The sequence below is a fragment of the Cardiocondyla obscurior genome, linkage group LG04, assembly GCF_019399895.1.
Source record: "Cardiocondyla obscurior isolate alpha-2009 linkage group LG04, Cobs3.1, whole genome shotgun sequence".
Lineage (NCBI taxonomy): Eukaryota > Metazoa > Arthropoda > Insecta > Hymenoptera > Formicidae > Cardiocondyla > Cardiocondyla obscurior.
In genome coordinates this window covers 3,784,059-3,807,466 of record NC_091867.1, presented here as the reverse complement: position 1 = coordinate 3,807,466, position 23,408 = coordinate 3,784,059, and the positions used below count along the sequence as shown (strand labels likewise).

Below are 23,408 nucleotides of genomic sequence, written 5' to 3'. Positions count from 1 at the left end.
ATTTCAATGCATCGATTATATCGATAATTGTGCGAAATTTTGAACACTAAAGTTTCACTAAATGTGATTAAACAGGCAGCACGTAAGCTGCATCATTTCCGTAAACCCATTTCGGGATTGCAATCAACATATTGCAGCGATTCTACGACGATTATTCGAACGTTTATTGTAATGATTGGATGGGCGGGATTGGCGAGGTCGCGCATATCGACTCAAAAATACCGAATGTCGAATTCATGATGCTATCAAATGGTTATTGTCACCCAAAATGTACAGGAGTCTATATTCTATCTTCGTGTAACGAAGCTACAGTCACTCACATATTTATTCGGACACCAATGTATTTTGACCTTTTAATTACTATATTTTTAATACGCGGACGCGGAATAAAAAAATTATGTTTTATTTTATTAGGTAGCACTGTATAGATAAAATTAATACAAAAATTTAATTATTATTATTTTTTATTATTTAAATAATAACGCAAATACCGCAAAATGACAAGTTTGTACCTCACAAAATTATTCGGACACTAAAAGAATAACTTACAAACTATAAAAAAAGAGCTTACAAACTAAAAAAAAATAAAAATTTAATATTTGGTAGGGTACCCCTTTTGCTGAATTACATATTGTAACCGCGTGGGAACAGAGGAAATTAATTTTTTTAAGTATTCTACACTAATTTTTGCCCATTCTTCTTTTAAACGTTTTTTTAATTTGTCTATTGAGCCTATTGTTGTTTGACGAACTCTGCGATCTAATTCATCCCAAACATGTATATAAAAACATGTGTTGAACGACCGCACGAATTTCAATCCGTTGCACTAACCACTCCCATTTACTTTGTATATTAATACATCGCCTATGTCGGTTGCGCACAGGAAAAATTATATTATTTTCTCAATAACTGCATTTTTCCAGATATGAAAAATGAAAAAGCAACGTAAATAATAGGAAATCGTACAATGTCTCGTTTCTAGAATAATGAACAGGAAGTGAAAAGTAGAGTAATTACAGAATAGTGGAGGACTTAGCTAAAAAGAATATTTTTCAGAGAAAGGATAAAAGAAATATGAGAAACTGGGTTAAACAAGTATAGAAAGCATTTAATTCGTTCTGCTAAAATTGCAATTGAATTGTACGATTATGATTTAGTTGAAAACTAATATATCATTTTTTGAAGCAGTTTTTTTAATTTCTTAATTAAGCGGAGACTAGTCAAATATTTGACAATTTGATTTAATAACAAATTTTTTTTTTTTCCGTGCACGAACTTGGAAAACGCTGCATTTCGAAGTCACGGAACGCGTATAAAATATCCGCTTTTCATTTTCAATTAACTACATTCGTAGTCGTGATTGGCACTTTGCAAGAGCTCAAAAGCCATGCTGCATTCGCATACGGCGCACGATTGGTATGCACGCTTGGATTCCTTCGATTCGCGTGTCAAGAAATTTTGCCCGCTATTCTGCAGTAGGGATGACGTGCGTACGACACGAACAAAATGGAGCTGCGGCGGCGACGATGGCAGTTTAATTAAGCGTACGTGTTGTCTGCGATATGCTGAGAAAAGGCAGCGACGATGGGCGCCACAGTGGTCACATATTCGCGTAATAACGTACGTAAGCGTCGCACGTAACAGCGTCGCAACGCCGGCAGAATGGCGACTGATTGCCGCGCGGTGCGAATTTAATGCGAGATTCCCCGCGAACCTAGCGCGATACACGCTGACCGAACACGCACGCGGACGCATGCTTGCGCAAATTACCCGCGGCGACGCCATGAAAAACGCACGTCGATGTTGAGGTCTGCGGTTTCTGTACCTGACACCGACGCATTCTTCGTCACGGTACACATAGTACATTGTTGCAATGAACTGGAATATAATGAAGCAGGACGCGCGTGGAACAGAGTTGTTCAAATACTCGTTGAAGTTGGACGACGCAACTACTCAAGTTTCACTTATAAAGTAATCATATGACGAATCGCTACCGCTAGCATTACGTATGAAATAAGTCACTCGGGAGTAATTTGCTTGAGTAAGTCAACGGTCCGTTCGAAATCTTCTCAACACCGTCTATAAACTGGTAGCGCGCCAAGTAGCTTAATCGTGACACGTTCGGACGATAATTAGTTCGATATCACCGGCATTAGCGGTCGTATGCGCGTAACGCATGAAAAGGACAGCGGTTTTCGGCCGGCGCGGCAGTTTGACGCGCGACGATAGGTCGTCACGCGTGTTTAACACGCTCGCGTTTTGACACCCGTCTGTTGACCTGTGTGAACCTGGAACCCGACTTTTAAAAAATAAAAAATTGATAACGTGGTTCGATTGTACTACGTTTGTACTCGTTTGTACCACTTTTTATTTCGTTTGTACCTTAATAATTAAAAAAATAAAAATTAATTAAAAAATATGAAAATATCAATTTCAAGATATTCTTATTTTCTTATTATCACTCGTTAGAAAATCAGGGTGGTACAAACAGGTACAAACAATTTTCTAACGAGTGATAATAAGAAAATAAGAATATCTTAAAATTGAAATTTTGACATTTTATAATTAATTTTTTTTTTTTAATTATTAAGGTACAAACGAAATAAAAAGTGGTACAAACGAGTACAAACGTAGTACAATCGAACCACGTTATCAATTTTTAATTTTTTAAAAGTCGGGTTCCAGGTTCACACAGGTCGCGGTAAGATATCGCCCGTCCGTCCGAAAATAGGTATCGGATCAGGTTGCCACCGCAACGCTCTCTTTTTCACAGGCGTAATCGCTCACGCGATATCCCGGTTACGCTGGCAGATTTAAATAATATTCAATTTAACAGATTTCAGAACGAGTTTCATTATTTTTCTCGTTTCCACGGTAATTCGTGTCCCGCCGGGAAATATATTTCGCTCGTGAACTCACTCCGACGGATCTCCTTTCTCTTACTGACTCTCGCTTCTCCTAACGCGGGCACTCCTTTTTCCTCACACCTGCCAGGCCGCTGACACTCTTCTACGCCGCTCCCCTTTTCCACCCTGCTTAGTCACTCACTCTTTCTCTTCTCTCTTTCTCTCTTTTTCTTTCAACCACCCCAGTCGTTTCTCTCTCATACTTATGGCACTTCGTACACGGCACAAGCGACTTTTATCGTTTTGCGCCGTTTATGTTTATACGCCAGAATAAGGCTTCAATGGGCTCCTTGCTCCCCATGAAATTGAAATCCAGCCTTTCCTCTAGAAGCATTTGCGCGCTCTTTTCTTACGTGAACTGACCTATCGTTCAGGTTATAGGTACTCACGCGCGAAATGAAATTGCTCGGACGGTCGATGAACTATTTTTTCAGCCCTTCCCCCAAAATCGTTACTTATAGCGCTGATCTGAATTGCAATATTACAATGTGCCTTTAGTTTCTAAACTTCAACCGCGTTTTTATCGTGACCTCGTTTTCACCAGCAGGTTGAGCGGTGTGATCGAGAGATTCTTTTATAGAAGATTTTTATATAGAAACGATTTATTAAGAACTTCTTCGATTACTTTGTAATTTAAGAAGTGACAGTTTGTCGTACGTATATTCAGATATAATTTTATAAAAATGTGTAACGACTTACTTGATATTAATTAATGCAAAATTCTTTTAACTTTGTAGAAATGTTGTCACAATTTTGCGCGCTAATAAATATATTTTTAATTTCGGTCTGATAAAAAAAAAAATGTTTTTTTTTTTTGAAAGGTTTTCGTTACGATGATACTCGCGCCATATCGAGATCGTGGTAGCATCGGTACCACGATGAAAGATCGCCGTTCGAATATTAATGAGGCTTCTGTCTCGTTGCAGAAGTTGCGAAATCTGGCGTTAAGCGGTCGGAACGTGAGTATAGGCGAGGGAGTAGCTGCGTGCCCGGGAAACCGTTGCCCGGATTTGGTGGCGATGTAGCGTTTTCGACGAGACGAAGGGAGAGGCATAGACACAGTAGCCCCTGAGGCGGTGGGATGAAGAGGGTGCAGAAAGCCCTTATCTTACCTGAACTCCTGCGCTGCAGTCGGGCATTCATAAAGTCCCGAGTTAAGCCTCTCTCTTCGTCCTCTCTCCGTTCTCTCTCTCGCTTTCTCTCTCTTCACCCCTCCCCCTTCTCTCTTTATCTATCTCGGTGGCTCGCAACTCTCATCGTCCCTTGTTGTATTCTCCATCTCTCTCGCATCCACTAGAGGTTTCTACGTATAGTGGCTTGTACCGGCTTGACCGAGAAGATATAATCCGCACACACTAGTTACAACCCATTAGTTGCCTCTAGCTAGCTCAGCTCTTCCCTTCTCTCTCTCCCTTTCTCACTCCTTGCTTTGCTCTTCCGTCCCTTAATAATGCATCCAGAAGATGCTTAATCGAGTCTCGTAACTCATTTGTGATTCGGTGGATGTGCTCTCGTTCTTTGCGCCTTCGCCTACTTTCCGTTCCTATCCACCTTCGGAAAGAACTTTTCATCGACAACGCCGTTGGTATTACGAGCACTACCCGAGTTCATCCGAGAACCGTTCCGGTTTGGTAAAATTAAATGACCACGGCCCGTCTTAAAGTTTCGATCTGTTGATTTAATCAGCTCTATCAACTCGGCGTGACCCTCGTCGGAAAATTTGATTGTCGGCGAAAATCTCAAACCGGTGGATTGCTTGTCATGGATTTTGTAACTCGGGTATTTTCGCTAGTCAGTGGTGTATTCACCGAAAATTGTAGGTTTAAACGTTGTTTAGGGCGGTCGATGTTATCGCGATAACGCAGTACCATCCGATTAAAGCTACATCGCCTGGCAAGATAGACCTGTGTGAACCTGGAACCCGACTTTTAAAAAATAAAAAATTGATAACGTGGTTCGATTGTACTACGTTTGTACTCGTTTGTACCACTTTTTATTTCGTTTGTACCTTAATAATTAAAAAAAAAAAATTAATTATAAAATGTCAAAATTTCAATTTTAAGATATTCTTATTTTCTTATTATCACTCGTTAGAAAATTGTTTGTACCCGTTTGTACCACCCTGATTTTCTAACGAGTGATAATAAGAAAATAAGAATATCTTGAAATGGAAATTTTCATATTTTAATTAATTTTTATTTTTAATTATTAAGGTACAAACGAAATAAAGTGTATCGCAATCAACGTTTCAAATTTTAAAAGTCGAGGTTCACACAGGTTCCGGATGGTCTTGCTATATTCTAGATTTTTTTTTTCTGTCTGTATGAGCGTCACGCATGTCGCAGAAATGTCTCTCAAATATTACTTTATACTACAAATATGTATTTTGATAGAAACAGCTTTAATATTAGCCATAAATTATTTAAAAAAAAATTAATGCGAAAAATGTATCTCGACAAATTGATTAAAATTCATCGAAATGTTATTTATACGGAATACCTCGGCGAAATAAAAAGAAAAAAAGAGAAATACAATTGCGCGAATACGTGATAGATTTACAAGTGCACAGTTGATTTCGTATTGTTTATTTCCGTGGAAATTGATGAGCATTCTCTCAAAGGCTCGCAGTGGCATTTAGTCAGACAATCGCGTCGACTTACTAATGCAGCAGCTAATCGGTTCACTAGTGGGATGCGGAGTAAACCAGGGTAATGCAAACTTCGCCTAGTCCAAACCGATCGTTCTACCCGTATTAGCGTCAACACGTCGGGTACGCGGATAAACACAAACAAGCCGATATTCGGCGCACAGCGCGGTTCGCAGATAACGCACTTCCTCCCGCGGCTGACATCGTGTCGCGTTTCATGCTCGACACCGTAGTCGTCCAACCGTGACGCGATCTCGACGAACATCTGGAAGCCTCGCGGGCCCCATCGAAAGATTTATCCCCGCGTAATGACAGGGCATCGGGCATCTCTGGTGCATAACTGTCATGTCGTATAGCGGACGTTTCGACGTGGCGACGATGTGACGCGATCAAGATTTCGACCTACCCTTCATCTCTCTCGGTCTCCCCGCTCTTTCTTTCTCTTTCCTTCCTTCTTTCTCTCTCTCTATCTATCTATCTCTATCTCTCTCTATCTATCTATCCCTCTGTTTCGTAGCGCACATATGACGACAACCCTCGGACCCTGTCCCGATGTGCGCGTAACATTGACAGAATATCGTTATCGACCAACGGCGATCTGCGACGGTGCCATCGGGACCGCGTAACACGCGCCCGATATTACGGGCATAAAAGGCACCCGCCGAGGCGAGAAGGAATTCCCGAGAGTGCCAGAGATAATATCGCGAACGATGTCCGAAGCATCGTTATGAGCGCCGACGTATTTTTAACCCGTCATTTCGCGAAACCTTTGGACATCATTTTGACACGAACCTTTACTCTTTCGTAATTAACGTATGACGTACGGACTAAATTTATAACAGAAATGTGCAAAATTAATAAAGATACTGTTCGAATAGGGTTATTTCAACGCTGATATCACACCTGTGTGAACCTGGAACCCGACTTTTAAAAAATAAAAAATTGATAACGTGGTTCGATTATACTACGTTTGTACTCGTTTGTACCACTTTTTATTTCGTTTGTACCTTAATAATTAAAAAAATAAAAATTAATTAAAAAATATGAAAATTTCCATTTCAAGATATTCTTATTTTCTTATTATCACTCGTTAGAAAATCAGGGTGGTACAAACAGGTACAAACAATTTTCTAACGAGTGATAATAAGAAAATAAGAATATCTTAAAATTGAAATTTTGACATTTTATAATTAATTTTTTTTTTTTAATTATTAAGGTACAAACGAAATAAAAAGTGGTACAAACGAGTACAAACGTAGTACAATCGAACCACGTTATCAATTTTTAATTTTTTAAAAGTCGGGTTCCAGGTTCACACAGGTCATTCCGCGCGTGTTCCAATTTTCTGTGCACTTGATTCATAGCTGCTGCATACTGCGGCATTTCGCTGAAACATATGCCGCCGTAACTACTGCTTAATTACTTAGACAGGTAACAGGATCTGCGGCGGACGCAGATATTCCTCTACTCTCGGCAACTTGACCTGTGTCATGCGACGAGATAATTGAGTTTATTAAACGCAAGTTGTTCTCGTATTCGCAAGTGCTTTAACCCTGTTTCGAGTATAATGTCTGCGGAATTATTTAAATGAAACGATCAAAACGGATGCGTGCCTACACCGTTCTTAATTACGTATTACTTTTTAACACCCGCCCTTCGTAAACGATCGGTATACGATAATAAAATTCGGCAATCACGGGCAGAATCGGCATAACGTTTTAATTAATTGAAAACGTTAAGGACTTGTGTCGGAGATGTGTGGACTACGCGAACAGACAAATCGGAAGAGTGATAAGTGCAATCGTCGAGGCGAATTCGTAGAGACCCTGGTATCAACGAGTAGCGACGCGCGCGCATGCATAATTAATTTTCAAACTTTCTTTTCTGCCCGATGGCAGGCTGACGTTGCCATTCGATTTAGCCTTCGTTCACCGTGCGTGGTCTCCGGTCTGTCGGTTCGTAGCGTCATGCATATTCTAGTTGATGGGTCGTCGCAAGCTGCCTTCCTTTTATCTGTATAGTTAATGCGTTCATGACTAATGTAACCGTCAGTGACGTCCTGCTATCGACCGCAGTCGTCTGACGCTTTCGTCTTGGTTGCCAGCACAAAAGATCGCTAAATCTCTTTATTAAATAATGTTTAATTTTTACTATTCATAAAAGTCATTAACGACGAATTTTTCCGAAACGTAACACTGCCGTACAATTCCACCCTGACATATCCCACACGCAGGCAGACAGTGGGTCGACTTATGCGAGCCACGTGCACCATTCTAATTTGCTTACGAGCTACGGTCTTAAAGCACAATGCGCCACGGGCTCCGAGAATACGTGCGTCGGTCGGCCGTACGGACAATGCACAATGTGCCCTACACTTTCGCCCTCGCATTGTTTCTCGAGTTCGCGAGTCCAATGATATCGCCATAGTTTTGTCATCTACGTCCGCACGATCGCGGTCCATTCTGGTTAACGGAACTAATGTAAAGCGCATGAGAAAGGATGCGAATAAGTTATTTAACGATCCAACTCGCGAACAAATAGGCGGGAAGTTTTTGCTTTAATCACGCCAATTTATTTCAAGTTCGCATTAATATTTGCCAGCTTAGGGAGACGTTACTGCTGGAAGGCGATAAATTGTCGAGTGTGTGTTCAATTTTATTTACGTAAATTATTTATATAAAATTAGCTTACGGAAAAATGTGCAATTAGTGCTCGGTACTTAATTGCAGTCTCTCAGATCTAATCGTCCAAGCCGAGATATAATCCCGAAATTTTTTTAGTTAGGGATAGCACTAAAGGTTTTATTTCATTTCCTCATTTCGTCCGTAACGTATCTGGTCCAATTTAAATTCCGAGTAAGACCAGCACGAAAAGCCCGAAGGACCTAATATAATTCTGAATACAAGGGGCACCCGGTACGCCTGGGATCTAACTTGCATACATTTGCCAAATAGGCACGTTAACGTTAAGAATAGCGTCTGCAAGCTTTCTCGTAGCAAAAAAACACCTGTGTGAACCTGGAACCCGACTTTTAAAAAATAAAAAAATTGATAACGTGGTTCGATTGTACTACGTTTGTACTCGTTTGTACCACTTTTTATTTCGTTTGTACCTTAATAATTAAAAAAAAAAAATTAATTATAAAATGTCAAAATTTCAATTTAAAGATATTCTTATTTTCTTATTATCACTCGTTAGAAAATCGTTTGTACCCGTTTGTACCACCCTGATTTTCATTTGTACCTCAACCGGTTTGATTGTACCAACTTTTTAATTCTTTAATTAATGTTAATTTAAGAACTCCGCTATTTTTTGAGATATCGCGAAACTGTAAACGGGGTTTGCCAGAGAATCGTTTGTACCCGTTTGTAGCTCAGCCGGTTCAAAAATAAATTTAATTTTAGTGTTTTAAAATTACGTTAAAGTTGCAGAACCGCTTTTTTACAGCTAAAATTAAATTTATTAACCGGTTGAGGTACAAACGAAAATCAGGTTCGTGGTACAAACGGGTACAAACGATTTTCTAACGAGTGATAATAAGAAAATAAGAATATCTTGAAATTGAAATTTTCATATTTTTTAATAAATTTTAATTTTTTTAATTATTAAGGTACAAACGAAATAAAAGTGGTACAAACGAGAACAAACGTAGTACAATCGAACCACGTTATCAATTTTTTATTTTTTAAAAGTCGAGTTCCAGGTTCACACAGGTTTTTCTGAAAAGATACTTTATTCGTAAACCTTCTTCTTGCCGAGAAAATATATCGTGTATCCCGTTCATGATCGGGAAATAAAGTTGGAGCTTTAACGAATCAACGTTGACAGTTTCATTCGAGGATTACTGTCTCGAAAATGTGAAACTATTTCGCGAAAAATACATCTGGTGCGAAACAGATAATAGCAATGTATGAACGGGCTGTAAAAAGAATATTCAGTTACTGACACGCTGCCTTTTACGCGCGCCAACGTAAAAATTACGCGATGAACACTGAAAAGCGATACCTGATTGTTTCAATTTTGTATCACGTCTGTTGATTTCGACATCTTGCGTATAATATTAACGTCAATTATTTTTCTGCGATCAACATTCTAATTAGAGCTCGTATCACCAGGTTGCTAATTATCCCGCGTACAAATTACGGTGTAATCTATCTTTCAGAGGTACCGAAATAAACGAACTTTGAGCCGCGTGCACAGTTTTCGTATCTGTATTTTGTTTCGCAGTCGTTCAAAGGCTGCTGATTGCTAATGTCGGAACTCCGAAGCGGCGATCCGTGAAACGGCATACCCCGATGTACCACCTTCTTAATGATATACCGGTCCCATTGGATGCGCGTATTTTTCTGACGGCGCATTGCCAACGATTCATTAATTGCTGACCTTGTTAGCGTAGCATTGTGAAACGATGGTCCCGTGGCGGTGCTTGAGCGGCGCCCGCGGGAGTAACCGGGAGCGCGACCGGGAGACAAAGAGGGTGTGGAGATGGGGGGAAGACAGAGAGAGAGAGAGAGAGAGAGAGAGAGAGAGAGTGAGAGAGAGAAAGCTTTGCCTGGCATTGTCATGCATTCAGAACCTCGCCATATAATAATGCCTAGCTCCTTTGTCGCTTATATTCGCCCCTGTTTTCCGCCACGCTCTACTCACGACCGTCGACGAACATTGCCCTGTTCGCCCGTATTTCCGTGGCGGTACCTAGTTTACCTTCTTACCGCTCGCTCAATATCGAAAAGATTGAGTGATCGAACAGATTCAGCCAAGCTTTATCTATCATAATCGTCGGCTAATTTTAAGCGGTTTTAATTCCGAATAAAAATTCAAGAATTTTTAATTCTTTTACTCAATTACGTCTTACACAAATATCTTGGTATTATCTTAAAGCCAGGAGTTCTCTTACGTATATATAGATTCTCTTACATAGCTAGGTTTCTTTCTTCTTTCTGTTCGTAAAAATAAGAATAGCATTATTCCAGTACCTTGCTCTATTGAATTGATCACATAAATTTTTGCCGCTCCTCTTTAATGATAACAGGATTACGGAGAAGCAGCTTTTTAATCCTATTTTCTTATCAGTTTCGGGGATCATCCACACGAAGTTAATCAATACTACGCGTTCCCGCAACACCTGTGTGAACCTGGAACCCAACTTTTAAAAAATAAAAAATTGATAACCTGGTTCGATTGTACTACGTTTGTACTCGTTTGTACCACTTTTTATTTCGTTTGTACCTTAATAATTAAAAAAATAAAAATTAATTAAAAAATATGAAAATTTCAATTTCAAGATATTCTTATTTTCTTATTATCACTCGTTAGAAAATCAGGGTGGTACAAACAGGTACAAACAATTTTCTAACGAGTGATAATAAGAAAATAAGAATATCTTAAAATTGAAATTTTGACATTTTATAATTAATTTTTTTTTTTTAATTATTAAGGTACAAACGAAATAAAAAGTGGTACAAACGAGTACAAACGTAGTACAATCGAACCACGTTATCAATTTTTTATTTTTTAAAAGTCGGGTTCCAGGTTCACACAGGTCCATCTGGAAACCTCAGTTACAATCCTGGCAGGCAATTTAGGATGGTGTGGACACGTCCGCCATAACCGTACCGGATGTGCCTGGACATATGGTATGCGCACGATTAAACTAGGGTGACCAGACCTTTCTCAGTCAATCCCGAGTAAGAGTTTTCTCATTTCCTATCCCTTACGTATCGCTAATATTTCCCTGAAAATGATGCAGATAGAAATAAATAATATCGTTGTAATCAGATTTTATAATATCGATATTTCGTTTGTAATTTGATTGTTTCAGTCGATTAGTTAACGTTAATTTATCGCAATGAGTTTCTTAAGTTTATTTTAAAATGGAAGATGGGCATGAATAAAATCGAAGGAAATTTCGAAGTACTTATGTTCACACCAAGTTGGTTTGCCACGGAAGAATGAACGGAAATGAAATTACGTTCTTTGCAAATACTCATTGAGAACACGCATTTCAAGACTCATTTTAAAATTTATTTTCCACCTCGTAACGCACAATCCGACAAGTTACAAGCTTGTGCTTTCGGGTCAAATGCAGCCCGAGAAATCGCCGCCGCAGCGAAATTATATAACCTCCATTATTTCCTTCATTATTACAGTTTGCCGCTAAATGTCTGTTGCAAGTAGTTGTGCGTTATTATTACTCTTTAACAATGTCAAAAGAAACAGTTTCGTCTAACAACCGCGGTGTTTCCGTTTGTTCGTTCGCTATATAAAAAGCACGATGCACGAAACCAATTACGTGGAACCGAGGTTTATTTGAAATATTATTCTATCACTTCGCACGTATTCTGTCTACTTGAAAGAGCCTCGGCCGTTACACGTATTGTCCAGTCACAATTGTGCATGATTTGATTTTTTTATTCCCGTATAAAAGTTGCATTTCTCGAAAAAACAGTTTATCGAAAAAGGCGCACGATGAATTGGGTAGCAGGCGAATTACCTCGGTAAATTCAAACATCGAGGGTCGCGGTGAATGAGAACGAAGGCGAAAACGAGTTCCCGTTCTCTCGCAACTGTTCTGCAATTCCGCGCGAATGTCATCGTCGGCGTTGAAGGAACGGCGAATAGCCACATGTGTGAACCTGGAACCCGACTTTTAAAAAATAAAAAATTGATAACGTGGTTCGATTGTACTACGTTTGTACTCGTTTGTACCACTTTTTATTTCGTTTGTACCTTAATAATTAAAAAAATAAAAATTAATTAAAAAATATGAAAATTTCAATTTCAAAATATTCTTATTTTCTTATTATCACTCGTTAGAAAATCAGGGTGGTACAAACGGGTACAAACAATTTTCTAACGAGTGATAATAAGAAAATAAGAATATCTTAAAATTGAAATTTTGACATTTTATAATTAATTTTTATTTTTTTAATTATTAAGGTACAAACGAAATAAAAAGTGGTACAAACGAGTACAGGTTCACACAGGTTTTTTTTACTAACGCCATGGGGAACTACCCCAATTAAATATAATAATATCGCGATAAAAAAATAAATTAGAAATTTCCCACCGTATACAGGGTGTCTCAGCCCATGTGTAAAATCCTATACAGATAGGTAAGTCTTAAGGAGATAAATAAAAAAGTTCTTTAACGTTTTGAAAAATTTTCAATACTTATTGAAAAAAAAATTAATTTGTCTAGCGCAAGAGGACAAGGAAGCTATAGGTGAGTGAGCGCGATAGGCGACGGCGCCAATCGCCTGTCGCACTCACTTGCCCGCAGCTTCCTTGTCGCTCTTGCGCTAGACAAATTAATTTTTCTCAACAACAATTGAGAATTTTACAAAATGTTAAATAACTTTTATTTATCTACCTATCTGTATAGATTTTACATGGCTGAACACCTGTATAAAAACGTAAAATAATATTTAAAAAAAAAAATAATAAAAAATTGACGTAGCTCGCGTGTATATTAAATTAATTTCTAAAGTTGGGCATTGACTATCCACAATTTAACGTGTCAATAATACTCTACACTTTCCCCTGAACAAAAGTTCTCCTTAAATAAAATCCAAAAGAGGTTTGTCGGCCGTTTTTACGAGTACCAATAAAGTAGCCGGGCGGATTTTTGGTATAAAATTTAGGAATGAAAATGTTCACTTTCGCGCTAATTTTTTTCGTAATTTGTGACGTGCCTATTGTATCATTTAAACAAAAAAAAAAAAAATTGATCGCAGATGTCGCGTAGGAATTTTGATGAAACTTCGTATGCTTATAACGCATTTAAATGTATTCCGCGTGCCAGCACGCGTTCAGTAATGTGTTGGGAAAAGGCGCGCTCCATAATATACACGCGCGGAAACACGCGCACGTACGGAGACACAATTTGTTGTAACGTATTTAGGAGTACGCAGCACTCAGCGGCCCGGTGATCGAAAAGCGGTTGCTAGGCGTACTCTTTTCCTTTTTCTTTTTTTTTTATTTTTTTTTCGCACCGCACCGATGTGTGCTGCCACCGAGCGAAACATCGCGGGGGTGTGTACAGTGCAAAGCTACCGAAAAAGAGGAGAAAATTAGACTGCCTTTATTACTCACCCCTCGCGTTCGACAAATACGGATGCAAATGTAAAACTGGTTCGGACTCAGCCAGACCGGAAACCCGTTTCATTCATATTCATCCCACCCGCGTTCGTATTGGTGTGACGTACCTCGCGAAATTTCTTCCATCACGACAGTCACATTCAATCAACAGCAAACGTACGTATCTGCTGTCCGCGTATAGGACACATATACGTATAACGCACATACGTTTTTTGTCCATGCGTAGAAAGAGAGGATACGAAGTTTATCGCGCGGTTGTCATCCCTCGAATATTTAGCGAAATATTTTACACTTCGTGAGATTTTTACGCATTATATCCATAGCTCCCTCTCGACGGGCGAGTGTATATTCATTTAATTATTCAGCTAGAGCCAAGCGCCGGGAAAAAGATTGACGTCGCCTGTCTTGAACGAATCGTTCCTGTAATATACATATACGCGCTGCGTAACGAGATGACCACCGACGCGCTGACCTGTGTGAACCTGGAACCCGACTTTTAAAAAATAAAAAATTGATAACGTGGTTCGATTGTACTACGTTTGTACTCGTTTGTACCACTTTTTATTTCGTTTGTACCTTAATAATAAAAAAAAAAAATTAATTATAAAATGTCAAAATTTCAATTTTAAGATATTCTTATTTTCTTATTATCACTCGTTAGAAAATTGTTTGTACCTGTTTGTACCACCCTGATTTTCTAACGAGTGATAATAAGAAAATAAGAATATCTTGAAATTGAAATTTTCATATTTTAATTAATTTTTATTTTTAATTATTAAGGTACAAACGAAATAAAAGTGGTACAAACAAAGTACAATCGAACCACGTTATCAATTTTTTATTTTTTAAAAGTCGGGTTCCAGGTTCACACAGGTTATACGTTTTAGGAGTTAACTCTTTAATAGGATTATTGAAACTTACAATTTTTCTATGAAATCAATGACCGCGCGCGCTCGTTTGCATGATACGCGCAGATCATTTACAACACTTTACGAGTTACAAATCGCGTCCGGGCGGATCGCAAGTTTCATAAATAGATTACACTGACGCAATGATCCGTCATTAAGGCCCAATGAGTATTTAACGTTTCAAAGTATCGAAATGTATTTACGACAGGATTAATGCCGACCATTGCTAATCCCGATGTAATTACTGATAATACGAATGCGCTCATTTGTCACGTTACGCTTAGCGAGATGCCTATCATGTATAACTGTATTCTCGAAATCTGTATCGTAACGATACGAATGTTATATGACAAGGAATGTAATAGCGAATTGGTATGTGGTTGGCACATACGGTAAATCAAATGTCAAGATATTATGCGTGTGCGTGCGTAGACGTACGTATGCGTGTGCGTGCGTTCGATCGTTACGACTGTGCAGCCTATACCGTAAAAAAAAAAAAAACAAAAAAAAAGAATGGGGTCACAAAATAGAATGCTAATATTGATTTAACTATTAAACTCTTGCATTCCGTTCATTCGCCGAACTTTTATACAGCGCGTATCATGCATTAGGTATGCACGCGCAATTTCGTTTATTCTATTTTCGTAGCTCATCCATATATTCCGTTGCCGGGAGACTTGTCATGTCACGCAACGTTATTCGTCGATACCTTATCGAGCGGATCGATCCGCTCGGAGAATGGACGTGTCGTGCGAGCTGCATTATGTAGAGCAGTCGGTGTCGTTTCGTTTCCCATCGCGGATTCGAGAAATTCCCGGCTGGTAACTATCGGGGGCGTACACGTCGATACGTAGACTTCACCGCCTCGTTGACTTTCTAAAAACTTCCGCGGTAAGGAAAAAAAAAAAAAAGAAAAAAAAAGAGGGAGAGAGAGAGAAGGATGAAAAACGGAAAGGCGAGGGAGATCTTCGCGATGAAAGGCTGCCGTCAGCGAGTTTCCGGCGACCTGTGTGAACCTGGAACCCGACTTTTAAAAAATAAAAAATTGATAACGTGGTTCGATTGAACTACGTTTGTTCTCGTTTGTACCACTTTTTATTTCGTTTGTACCTTAATAATTAAAAAAATAAAAATTAATTAAAAAATATGAAAATTTCAATTTTAAGATATTCTTATTTTCTTATTATCACTCGTTAGAAAATTGTTTGTACCCGTTTGTACCACCCTGATTTTCATTTGTACCTCAACCGGTTTAATTGTATCAACTTTTTAATTCTTTAATTAATGTTAATTTAAGAATTCCGTTATTTTTTGAGATATCGCGAAGCTGTAAACGGGGTTTGCCAGAGAATCGTTTGTACCCGTTTGTACCTCAACCGGTTCAAAAATAAATTTAATTTTAGTGTTTTAAAATTACGTTAAAGTTGCAGAACCGCTTTTTTACAGCTAAAATTAAATTTATTAACCGGTTGAGGTACAAACGAAAATCAGGTACGTGGTACAAACGGGTACAAACAATTTTCTAACGAGTGATAATAAGAAAATAAGAATATCTTGAAATTGAAATTTTGACATTTTATAATTAATTTTTATTTTTTTAATTATTAAGGTACAAACGAAATAAAAAGTGGTACAAACGAGTACAAACGTAGTACAATCGAACCACGATATCAATTTTTTATTTTTTAAAAGTCGGGTTTCAGGTTCACACAGGTCGCTATCCGAAGTGCACCGAGGGGTCGAGCCGTCCAGCCGATCGCGTCTCTCTCTCTCTCTCTCTCTTTCGATCGAGTGTCGTGATGGGAATTACGAGGGGACGATTACCGCGGATTTTCGTGAATATATATATTCGACGGCACGATAAAACGCCCGATGAATTACGGGGGTTACGAAGGGAGAGTGTGCTGAGAAGCGCGGCGGGACGAAGGGATCGGGGTCACGTGGCACGCGTGGTACACCATTGCGGTGAAATTTATTACTCGCCCGAGCGAGACTGATTACCGGGCTGCAGCAGCACCTACCGCCGGCGAAACTTCGCCGTTCGATATCGGTCCGATCGACGTTGTCAATGGGGAGCGAAAACGGAGAATCTCGCGGCTGCCTCAAAATTTATCGAGGCCTTAAGCGCGAGATCTTCGCGACTACGAGCCCGGGGTTACGAGAACAATGATACGATACACGGCGTGCGTTTTTCTCACGCGTTGCAGGCGCGCAATCCTTTCGTAACCGTAACTCTTGTTTGCAATATCAATTGAATCTGACGTGTTAATCTGGTTTTTGCGCTAACGACTGCTTCAAAGTTGGCGAATAATGTTAATGGTATCTCTTCGCGCAATATACTCGTATTATTCGGAGAAATTGATTATTCCTTGAACGTTCCAGCACGACGCGACCGCCCGCGCAAGCGAGATGTGTCTTGCAGGCGAGACACTAGATCGCGTAAGATAGGACACAATGGCTAATTAGGTATGCATAATTACGGAAATTCCTGGGATGCAAATACCTTCGTTAGATAACGCGGCGAACAAACTTAGGTGAACTTTGATGTCGAATCCGGGAACGCGAGAATTTCGCCCGCCTTCGCAAGCCCATTCGGCTACGTCAACAACATCATAACTCTTCCGGTATAAGCGAGTGACAGTAACGATTCCGAGCAATCCCGGCGCATTTGGCTCTTATGAAAACAAATCAGCAGCCGTTTCTGCCGCATCGCAGATACGTTTAAAACAGTACTTCGTTCAACCGTCTACAAAGCGCGTGTCATCATATTTTTTTTTCTTTTTTTTTTTTTTTTAAAGGCCCCGGGCTTGCACGAACGCATGTTTGAAGTGTCGTTTCATGTACGTTAAAGAGATCCGGTTAGTTGAAATGTTGCACGCACCTTTGATCTCTCTCTCGAAAAAATAAAAAATAAAATAAAAAACTAAAACATTAAAAAATACTCTTTTTCGTGTTTGCTCATCGCGCGGCAGATATATTTACTCGAGCTTCAGCGCAATAAACTTTCCCGACTGTAACGATGTCAGGTAATTTGCCGTGTGTAACGCGGAGTGTCGATTATTTTATGAATATTTATTACATCTACTATATAAGTTCTACTATATAAGAAAATCGATATATTATAATAAATGTTAAGAAAAATTAATTGTAACCGGAAATCTACTTAAAACTAATTTTAAAACACTTGCAAAACTACTTTTAAAATATCAAAAATACCAGAAATACCTACGTGTACTCTAAATTCAATTGCATTAACGTTTGAAATAATTCAGTCAAACTAATTAAGTCGGAATTTAGGAAAGTTCTTTCTCTTGTACGTAGCGATTTCACGATATCAATACATTGTAACCATATTCCCTTCCTGAGCTTTCGGTAACAGCTGAGATATCGTAATAAATCTTCGTCGCTGGTGAGATAATATTGCGCGAAGGTGAGATTCACGTCCGTAGCGCATATCCGGGAATTTGAGAGCGAATGGCAGGGATTACGGCGCGCGGCCACACGCTTTGAAACTTGGTGGTTTTAAGGTGCACGCGCGGCGCAAGAGACGTGTCGGCCAAACGAATGGTCTTCCTGCTCGCGGAAGCATTTCATGCAAATTTGTCCCAGTGCGATGTCATTCGTACTTTCCAGTCTGCGCGGTAACCAGCGACCTACTTTCCGTTTTCGCGCCCTTCTCAAGAGACGCTCGTTCTTCGCACATACGAAGCACGCGGGACTTCTAACGTAATGTCTGCTAAGGCGTTACGCTTCGTTACTAATAATTAAATATTAAATAACGTCGCTACGCCAGCGAGAAAGAGCGCACCGGATTTAAAATAGGCGGAAGTAATTAAACGCAGATTAATTTATATGTATATCGGATTTCAATATATATATATTTTTTTTTTCTATTTTATTTAATTATTATTTTGCAAATTATGCGAATAAAATGTGTAAAGCGTGAAATTAATTGAGGAAATAGAAAGTTTCGCTTTTTAAATTTTACTTTCGCTATTTTTTATTTTCACTTTCGTTCTCGTATTTCGCGTTCGTACCTATCACGGCAAGTCTGCGTGCGTGCGTGTGCGACTTTCAAACTCCCAAGTTACTCCATTTAGCCGCGTCACTAAGAATAACCTGCGGATACGTCTCGAAACATTTTTCACGTGCATAGCGAAATAAAGTGCGGCAGGTGCGAAACGTCGCGAGGAGCGCACGTGCGCGTACCCACCGCCGAAAATACTGCCGATCGTATCGCGCCGTGTCACGCGAGTCACCCGGAGTTTTATTAACATGCCGACATTACGACGCGCACCTTCTCGTCGCGTCCGAATTCTCTTTTTTTTTCCCCCCTGTTCACGATGTGCGTGCGTTGCGATCTAAAATTAGGATGATACGTTTCCCACGTCCCTATCTGTCGGTCAATTACCACCCTCGTCGAGTGTACCTTGATAAGAATTCTTCGGCTAATTGCAGCAGGGAATGGGCAAAGTTAACGTGTCACCGTTTTATAGCCATCGTTTTATTCTTTCGCTTGCGTGGCCTGAATTCATGAATTTGTTGTACTTACGCGCACGCGTGACTGAGCCAACAAATGCTCACCGTTTGAAGCGTACACGCTTTATCGCTCAGGATTATCTATGATGGAGTTTCGGACATAATAACTGTTTAAAAATCCGTGTACTCAATTATCGTGCAGCGATCGTAGTTGCCGCACATAAATATAATTGCAGAAAACAGTTTTGATATACGGATCCATCGGAATATCCTCTCTATCTCAATACCGTTCTCTTTTTTCCCCCCGTTGGAGTCGCTCACCAAACGATCGTAATGCATTCGTACAATTCTCATACGAGCCGGATCGATTTTGCGTTGACGTCAGTGTCGCGTTCATAAAATATATTTTCCGTAAAGAAATTGCCACCGGCACACATTAATAATAATATATTATAATTTATTAAAAAGTAAAAAAAATAAAATAAAATAAAAATGTGACGTGCGTTTTAAATTATTTAAATTTGCTCCTGCATGTAAATTAATTTTATTATATAATTTGTAATTGTATTTTTTTAAACAGTAATTTTTAGTCTTGCAAAAAAAATTATTATCTTAATTCAAAATTATCTCGGACAAGATGATCATGCAAGTATAATTAAAACATTGTGTTCGTTAATACATAACTGTAAGGTGCGGAAGCAAAAATTATAACAAGAGAGCGGGCGTAATCTACAATCTTAAAACTTAACATGAAGCCATTACCAAACTTCGACCCCACTGACGTGTTACATCGCGAAACGAGCCCGAAAGCTTGACTTCGCAAAATTGCAAAGTGTTACGGATTAGATCGTGGAAGGAAGCCCAGAGGGCACGTCGTCCTTTTGGATCTCTTCGGACTTGTCGCGTAACCGCGCAAAAGCTGCTGAATAAACGGTTCACCCTTACTTACGGCACTAAACTAGCCGTTCTCCATACCTACATACCTGCATACACGTACACGTATGTGCTGCGCCCGCGAGCATGCACGTGTGTACATACAGGCATACGTGACTGCATACATACGTGAAGAACAGAGGCAGTATATTGGTTCAGACCCCCGCGCACTCAGCGCTCATGAATATGCTGGAGCACGGTGGTTCAACCCTGCCTCACCCCTTTCCACCCCGGTCAATCTCGCTTCGGCTACATTGTATCGGGAAAGGGGTGAGCGACTGACGGTGGGGCGAGCGGAAGCGGTTAAGTCCGTGTTTATATAGAACGATTTTCGACGATAGCGTCGCCAGGCATACCTCCGTTTTCACCGATTGCCGCTTCATGAATAAAGTGGATGCGCGAGCTTCAGCAAGAGGTTGAATGCGGTTTTACGATACCACAGCCGTTCACGTATCTACGAGTTGAACTGATAATCGTCAGCGTCCAAAACGGCGTTCGAAAGTTTGTTCAAATATAATCGTGACGTGCCGCGGCGATTAAATTTATCTCCCTAACGAGCCCGTTATTAATTGTCAAGTTTAACTAGCCGTAGATTGGGTGTTAAAGTCTCGGGCCGGAGATGGCCCCTTTTTACTTTACAATACCTACACGGGATAAAGAAAAAAAAAAACAAAAGAAAACAAAAATTGAGCGAACGCTAAGGATGTATAAAGGTAGAAGCGCCATCGTCGAAGTACACACCATCGCGAACTCTTTTATTTGACTTTGAATTAGCCGGTTCAATGCGGTTTAAGAATGGACGATACGGAATACCGACCGCTTCTAGGTTCGTGCTTTGTTTAGAAATCGCATGCTTGCACCGCCTCCCCCGTTGCTGTGCGCTAACTTATTCCCCGCGTTACCGTAATTGGATCAGCGAGAATTACAGGGAAGCTCGCTTTTAGACCTCCCGAAGGCGGCAAAGCATTGCGTAGAATACATCTCGATGCGCATTTCGAGTACGGCGAATGGCCGTTGTATTTACCTAATTCGAAATAACGCTGATTTAATTTTTTAACAGTTGGGGGAGAGACGATAATTTATGCATTTTACGGATAATCGAATTTAAGTCTGCGAGAATTAAAATAGTCGACGAGAAACAAGTGGGTGTTGAAACATATACATATATCTGTCAAAGAAAGCAATATATTTTTATCTTTTTCCTGGCCAGAATAAATGGATACGGTCTTCGTCTTATTTCGGATGATACGCGAAAGAAGACAATCGCTTTTCTGTCGTATTTATCGCTTATTAACTGCAACAACGTGATTAAAAAAGATACTCGCTACACTTGACCGGCGATAAAGACTCTTTCCGTTTTCTTACTTTTCTTCTCTTAAACGTTTCATCTTAGCTTTTCTTGCTTTACTATTTTCCTATCGGTTTCTAACCATAGAAACGATCGAAAAGGCGATCTTGTTGATGAACTGTGAAAAATTAGTATCGTTTTCGAGATATGAATTTCAAGAAAGAATTTCAAAATTATTATTAATATTTATTTAATTTTTTGTATGAAATATTAACTGCATACATATACTTTACTTTTCTTATTAAAATAAATTCATACAATATTTTACTGTCAATATTTATTACTTAAAAAGCATTTATTTTATAAAACTGTCATGAGATTTTTTCTAACTTTTATAGCTCAATATTAACTAATAATAATTGTCTAGTATCTCGAAGTTTTGTGCATTATATTTCTGGTTCAATGCTGGATAGTTTTGCTAGACAGCCACGTGGATAAATCTTAGACTGGCTAACCAATTATTAGAACACGGTTAGATTCAATTTCCACTCAGGTATAAAATTAAGTTTTTTAATTTTGCAATTTAATTCAGTACGATTTTATCTTGTTTTTCTTTTCTCTCTAATCTTAGATATATTTTACATTTATACATGTTTGTAAAAGCGTATAGAAGAAACGCATGAGAAATCTCAAGTCAGTTTCACAAATTAACTGATATTAAGAGATTAAAAGAAAATACCGACGTTATAATTTTCTTTTATGGAGCGTGAAACGCAAGAAGTTCGCTACATTTTTCCCCGAAATATCTTCAGCATGTTTTGCAGAGTAAGATGACGCGGTGACGGTAGAATTATGGTGAACGTTGATAAGACTTCATGAAATTTACTGCTCAAAAGAGTACCGAAACGTAGCGCTCTTTCTTTCAATCTTTTAACTTTTATTTCAACTGCAACCTGATTTCCCACGATACAGATTTTCTTATGCTTCTCTCATTGTTTGTTTAATAATGAAAAATATCTCCGACTATATTCCAGAGAGATGTTAAATTAGATATGAATAACAAAAGTAAAAAAATAAAAAAATGGGTGGAGAAATACGTCTCAATCCGAACAAATTCACAGTTAAAGCAGGTCGACACCTAAGTGCGCTTCGTTTAACTCTGTATTACGTTCCTTAATTCTCCAGGTCGCCTTTGCACTGTGAAAAGTAAGTTGTTTACCATGCATCCTTTCCCTACGTACCTCGGCCGCTCAGTGCAACTACGGTTACGGGTATGCTTTTGTCTCTCCACGGAGCGAGGGCGGAACTATTTAAATTAATCAACATGGAAACCTTAATCTCGCCCGACATCTTAATCCCAGCTTCAATTTGCGCACGCGACTCAGGCTTCTCTTCCTCTTAAACTTTCCATCCGCCCTACCGAACCCGAGCCTCGTTCGCCAGTGTGCCTTCACGAAGCCAAATTTAAAATGTTTTCTTTTTTCTCGCGGGATGTATTCTCGTTGCTGCCCTTGTTTAGCAGTACCCCATTTTTGCGTGATTTCTTTGTGATGAAACTGTTGGAGCCGTTGGCGGAAAAATTACCATTTGTATAGGATAACGAAAATTTACTCTCGTGAGAGAAATTGAAAAGATAAAACACACAAAATATACAGGGTGTTTCTGATTAGTGGATTTTAATTTTTTTCTCGAAAACTATTGAGAATTTTTTAAAATGGTAAAGAACTTTTTGTCTTGTTTCGATTAGTTCTATCTACCATTACGGTAAAGTCCACTGATCAGAAACACCCTGTATAATTTGTATTTATAAGAGACAAATTTTTTTTTAAGCTATCTAAAAATTCTGACGTTTGTTTAAATTTAAGTATCGCGCGTTATACACGAATAGGAACAAATCTGACATTTCGCGTTTTACGTGGAACGGGTGTTCGCGCGCGCGTATCGGCCGTGAGGTATATAGGGCATTTCATCCGAAGCGAAATCGGTCCAATTACACATGTATCGGATATGTGATTACTCAAAAAATATTTATTGGTGCCTATTCTCCGTTCTCCATTCGTACATCAGTATCCAGATTACATTTTAAAGGCAATTTTCGCAACCCCGGTCCGGACTAATTCACTCTTGCCGACACATCGCGCATGAGT

General features: G+C 39.2%; 1 protein-coding gene and 1 long non-coding RNA gene across 8 annotated transcripts in view; one reads left to right on the top strand and one right to left on the bottom strand.

Moving 5' to 3' along the window:
• Ten-a (tenascin accessory) overlaps positions 1 to 23,408 on the top strand; it is a 448,965-nt gene that overhangs the window by 247,719 nt on the left and 177,838 nt on the right. The gene's annotated exons all lie outside the window — the stretch shown is intronic.
• LOC139101472 (uncharacterized) lies at positions 5,175 to 7,171 on the bottom strand. The gene is made up of 2 exons (XR_011545555.1): positions 6,872 to 7,171; positions 5,175 to 6,456 (listed from the first exon to the last, which is right to left on the bottom strand). It is a non-coding gene; the product is annotated as an uncharacterized lncRNA (long non-coding RNA).